This window comes from Dermacentor andersoni, chromosome 5 (genome assembly GCF_023375885.2).
Source record: "Dermacentor andersoni chromosome 5, qqDerAnde1_hic_scaffold, whole genome shotgun sequence".
NCBI classification, from domain to species: Eukaryota; Metazoa; Arthropoda; class Arachnida; order Ixodida; family Ixodidae; genus Dermacentor; species Dermacentor andersoni.
This window is the reverse complement of record NC_092818.1, coordinates 101,353,610-101,359,609: the sequence shown is the minus strand read 5'-3', so window position 1 is coordinate 101,359,609 and position 6,000 is coordinate 101,353,610. Positions and strand designations below refer to the sequence as shown.

The window sequence follows — 6,000 nt, the reverse complement described above, 5'->3', positions numbered from 1 at the left end:
TTTCATGGAAAAGCTTGACTTGCGAGCAAGCTGTCCTAGAAATACATATTGCATACATATGCGGCGCCTGACTCATTCAGTCTTGTTCTTCCCTTTCCTTTGCTTCCTCGTTTGCTTTTGATGACGGTGACGACGATGACGGCGATTTATTGGCATCCCCTTTTAAACGGGGAAATGACAAATAGTTGGGTGGGCGGAAAAAGCTTCAATGGGAAAAGTACCTGCGAGGTTGCCAGCCCGGGCTCAGGCCACCCGGGCATTATGTGCGGTGAGGCATAGCCTTTCCGCCGCTGCCCGGGCCCGCTGGATAGCCCATAGTTGGTCGTCTAGTTCCGAGCTAGTAAGAGCGCTTAGCCATCGCTCCTCGAGAAGGTCCGGTTCTATGTTGTCCTCTACATATATTGATCTGATCTCTGTGCATTTCCATAAGATGTGTGCCATGTCTGCGTGTTAGTACTTGTCACCTAATCTGCTTGAGTTAGGTATGCTATACAAGCTTTTCATTCTAGCATTTATTTTATACATCTCCCTGATCATTTTGTCTTCATAAAAACTTCTCTATCTACCTTGCAGCTCTATACCTTGTCGGTCAACGTAAAGCGGGGATAAAGACACGTGCTCTCATCCATATCCACAAACAAATCCAGCGAGATACTGGCTGATTGATCCGAACATTTTGCGGTTTGTGTCTGCGCCCCTTGTCGGCTGTCAATTTAATCCACACTTACGCAATGCATCGTTAAGCACTTGCGTGCTTCTTACGCACTTTTCTCACTCGGTTTCGCCTAGCGTATTTTGTCAGCTTTTTAACCCATGAACACCTAGAAAGTGGCCCAAGTATCTAAGTTTCCGTAAAATAATAAAAACAAAAGCTGCGTTTGATGTTGCTGTCTCTTTGTGTGCACTCGCGCATTCCGGTGCAGAGGCGTGTGCTCTTCAGGGGTCACACAAAATCTCAGGCGGGCAGCTTCGTTGATTAAAGAGATTTTTTTCCTGCACCGTGTTGAAGTTCGCGAAGTAAGTGTCCTGCTCGCACCTCGAGACGCTTGCATTGTCGCAACATGACAATCTCCTCTCCGTGTCGTAGCATGTTCTCGGATCGCGGACCATGATATTCACTTTGGAGGTTGTCCTCTGCACGATTGTAGCTGTGCGGACTGCAGCTTGCTTGATTATCTCTGTGTTGCTTGTAAAATTGTATTACTGGGGCCCGCACTTAATGCGTATAATGAGGGGTTTCTCTACCTTTTTAGCTTTTTGTGCTGTTTTTTTCTTTCATTTCGTTCAGTAGTTTCAGTAGTTTCGTTCAAATTTATAGGGTGTCCCAGCTAAACTTAGCCAAGCTGTTCAAAGAAAAGAAAAGAGTTTATAAGAAAACACAGTGCAAAATACGATTTTAGTACCTGTAGTGTCACTGTAGCTCTTTAATTGTATCTAGCTCCGCGCTTACTATATATATATATATATATATATATATATATATATATATATATATATATATATATATATATATCTATATATATATATTGCGTTGAACAGCTTGGCCAGCGTTAAATGGGGCACATGGTGTGAAGAATTGCAATTCGCGAGGTCGGCGTTCTGAGTTGTGGGATCATCATCAACGAGAGGTACCCAGTAATTCGGGTGCTCCCTTTTCTTTGTGCTGTTGGAGCAGTCTAAACACATATATTTCCTGGCTCGATGATACGAAAGTCATCTACTCAGGGGCGGTGTTCTCAGACGATCAACCAGAGAGAACGAAATTTAACAAGAGGGGACACTCATCGAAAACTGGCAACAGGAAACACGTCACGCTTAGTGGTCACCCCATCCGTTAGCTGACGCGAAAAAAAAACAAAACAGAACGAATGTGAAATGAATTGACAGACAACGTTTTTTTTTTTTTTGTTCTTTCCCGCTAAGACTAAAAAGTTCTTCGTAGAAATGAACTTGTACTTTGCGACTTATTTTTCTTGCGACCCCTAGCAACAAGCTAACTGCACGACAGACGCGCCAGATGCCTGTGTCATGCTCCAGACACGCACCGAAGCGAAGGAGGCCGGCTGCGCAAGTGAAGTTCACCTCTCCGGCGATCCGTCTTTTTTGGATGTAGCCTGTTTGTTGGGCTCCCGGCATTTTCTTGCGTTCCTTCTGCATTTCGACACGGTACCACTGCACTATTGGACTACGGCAAGCTGAGAAATTTTGTTTGACCGTCTGCGACGCCTTTCAAGCAATTTATAAGCTAACTTGATGGAACCTAGACTTGTGACGCAGTTAGCGGAAAGCAGCTCGGCCGTCTTGGCGCAGTTAATTTGAGTTAATGACCCGTACTGGGAGATATTTGCGACGCTTTCATGAGACCGAACGCTATTATAACTTATTTCGGTAGTCCTTGGGCACGCTCGCCGCACCCGGCTTTGTGACGCAGTTAGCGAAAAGCAGCTCGGTCATGTGACACAGTTTCGCGTGTATTAAATCTTACTGGACACGTTTTGGCCCTTTCTCCCACCCCCAACGTTATTTTGACTAATTTCGCTACTTTTTGGGGTACTTGTGAAGCACAGTGGCCGCGCCCGGCGTTGTGACGCAGTTAGCGAAAAGCAGTGCGGCCGTGTGACACGGTTAGTTTCGCGCGTACTGAATCTTACTGGGACAAAGTTTTGCGCTTTCTCAGGCGCCGAACATTATTGTAAGTAATTTCGTTACTTTTTGGGAGTACTTTTCAAGCACAGTGGCCGCACTTCGCGTTGCGACGTAGTAACTTTAACGTTTACTGAATCTTACTGGGACAAGTCAGTGACGCATTCTCTGACCCATAACATTTTGGTAATTAATTTAGTTACTTTTTGGGATACTTTTGAGGCACGCTTGCCGCGCCTGCAGTTGTGACGCAGTTAACAAGAAAGCAGCACTTCCGTAGTGACAGTTAGTTTGGCGTGTTTTGAATCTTAGTGAGACAAGTTTGTGATGCTTTCAATAGCCCTGCAACATATACCTTCTTTCGGTACTCCCACTAGTCGAAAACGCGACGAGTTATTGCCGAGAGTGATAACACTGGAGTATGTTCCTTGCGCCGGCAGAATGCGCAAAAGATAACACAGAGGAGCTCAAAAACCAAGCACTCGAAAATTCTGTCTTCTGAACGACTGAAAACAGGCTATCCAACCACGCATTTCTCTGGAGTGCAAGTAGAAAGCATTCTTCGAGCGTCTATATTACAGGATGTTCTGGCTGAGAGCCTGTGTTGTGGCCACTACTGTGTATCTAGAATACTATCGCGTCGGCTGATGCCAAGTCGCTTTGGAAACGCGCAGTCGCCCGTGTATTTGTGCTCTTAAAGCGCAGGAAATAATGCCCGGAAATTGGGGAATGCTTGGAAATCAAATGTTTTCTTCATATTCTATGGTATGGTTTGGGATGAGTTGGGTATTTTCTACGCCATGTATGTAGGAGCGAATAGCTTTTGTTTGTAATACCGCCCATTCACCACTTTCACACGTTTCGCCTCTACACGCAGTATTCCTAAAAGGTCTAAATACCAAAATGACACATGCTTGTTATTTACATTCTTCAGCTGATGCCGTCCGGTGGAGCTTCGTAAGGGAACTACTGCTGCTTACTTGGTGGCACAACGTTGCATGATTGCACAAAAAGCCCAGAACGAGTATTTATAGAGAGCGAAATAAACATTTCCTCGATTACAAGACGTCTTGCGTCTACTTTATGAAATTGCACATGGCACAGATTCCGTGGTGTGTTGTAAAGATCGTTCGCAATCACTTTTACTAAATAATCAGATCCCGCATTAAGTAAAAAAAAAATGCCACGCCGATTAGCGCAGTCGGCGTAACACGTGCCAGCTAACGTTGAAAACGCGTGCGCCTAAAAGCAAAACCGGACAGGGTTAATCCCGTCCGCTTGGTGCGCTACAGTCAATTCGGTCGCTGGGCTCTATGGGGGTGTCCGCTCTTGTTGAAATCTCTTTCTCTATGAATCAACTTTCGAGGACATATAGCTTCACTTTCTCGAGATTTCGCGTTACTAGCACCGGAGGCATCGAAATCGACGGGCGGCATCATTTACGGCACTGTGATAAGATAGAGTACTTATTGCACCGGGCCAGGAGTGCTCTCGCTTCTAGGCTCCGATGCGGCTGGCGCTAGTCACGCGAAATCTCGCGAATAGGAGAGCAATCCCGGAAGTGAGCGTCTGAGAATACGATCTCTGCTTCCAGGGTGAAAAGTGACGGTCACCGTATAGCGTGTGTGCGTATGGCGTGCGAGTGGTGGCCGGAGCCACTTTTTCAGACAGCGTGACTCCGAGGCACAAAAAAGCGAGCCTTCGCGACGTTGACGATGCAAGCAAACGCAGTCTAGACAAGGAAACATATTTGTTGTCTGTGGCTGTCTTGTCGTGCTCGCTTCAGACTGTAGACTGTTCATCACCCGGCTGGTCGCGGCGAACACGCACGGAGTGCCGGCGTGCCACGGAAGTAACGCTTGCGGCCCCAGAGCAACCATTTTTGTTTTCACACGAAGAAAACCGAAGGAAATGAATTGATATTCCATGCCAGGATGACAAGGAAACTGGCAACTAGTTGGTGAGTCGCAGGGCCACTTCCCTTTTCTATATTTTTCTATATAGCAGATGAGGCCACAATCGTGTGAGCTCAGAGAAAGGCCCAAATGTCGTTTTCAGTCGTCGTGTGCCCGCTTAGCTTGCAAGGCTCCAAAAGAGCGGTAAATTGGGCTTGTTGCTGGCTCGTGACTTCAGGTACAGTCTCAGGATTTATGACAGTGAGTACGGTAGCGCGTTTGACGTGGCACACGCACAGCACTATGGCGAGAGTGTAGCGCATTATAGTAGATTGCAGATTTAGTGAATGCACTCCCTGATCGCGCTCGCGTGTTGGCTGCGAAAGTCTACCGCCAGACCATAATCAATGTAAACAACAAAGGTTGATGGGATATGGTTTCCCCTGCAAATGCGAACTCTTACTGTTAAGGCATGGTACTTCTAATTTCATGATTCACTGCCTAGGTGGCGAAGGCTTACATGCTAGCACATTTAATTTGAGACTGTGTGACTACTCTTCGCCAGAATTCAGTTTCTTGGCAGATCATGCATCCTGTAAAATTTTGCTGTTGACGGAGCATACAGTACATAAGCATGATACCACATGCTCCGTCATTTCCACATTTCATGCGCTTGTGGCGGTGTGAGACGACGCCCAAAAGCTATCAGGGAGTGCGTCCGCTGAACCTACTAACCACGGTGTAAGATATCGTACGCTTTAGATGTGGACACGTTTATAGGAATAGCGCCGCGAGCGCACGAAAATAATGTGCATTTATACTGCCCTTAAACAGACCGATGATCACAGCGTCGTCCTGCGAAAAATTGGAAGAACGTACCAACAAAAAGTGCATGCAGCGAAAGGAAATGGTCTCGTCGCCATGGCAACTGGCATACATTCCGCGATTCTGCTCGCTTATCGCTCACAGGACCGGCGCGAACGTTTTCCAGCGGAGCTGTTTTAGGCTATACTCCGTTCCGTACATAGCAGTCAGCGCTGTGGACGCCAATCCTATCATAATTGTGGGTGACATTAACGTCGATGTGTCTCATTCCGGCGCAATGTGGTTCTTGGTGTTTTTCTTGGAAAGGTTCGGCCTTCAATGTTACACCAAGACCAATGACTCCCCGACACGCCATCGGTCGTGCTAAGACCTAACGATCGCTAAGAATATCTCCCGTGTCGTCACAGAGCTCATGGCCGTCTATCATAGCGGCCATAAAGCCATAATTATTGCAGTCACGAGATAAACGTCAAAACAAATAAACATAACAACCTGCATATTTGTGTTACATTGTTTTGTTGCTTTATTTTATCTTATTTTTAGTTATATACAGATCCACCGGTCATCCACTTTCACAGAGTGGAATGTCTCTGAATTTTTTTGCTACCTGGCGTTGTTAGCTGGACGGTGATGTGTT

At 46.3% G+C, this 6,000-nt stretch overlaps 1 long non-coding RNA gene across 1 annotated transcript in view; it reads left to right on the top strand.

Moving 5' to 3' along the window:
* The first annotated feature begins 3,007 nt into the window (after positions 1 to 3,007).
* Positions 3,008 to 6,000, top strand: part of LOC140218500 (uncharacterized) — a 119,833-nt gene continuing 116,840 nt past the window's right edge. The window contains exon 1 of the long non-coding RNA XR_011894781.1: positions 3,008 to 4,603. This is a non-coding gene — a long non-coding RNA (uncharacterized lncRNA). The remainder of the gene's footprint in view (positions 4,604 to 6,000) is intronic.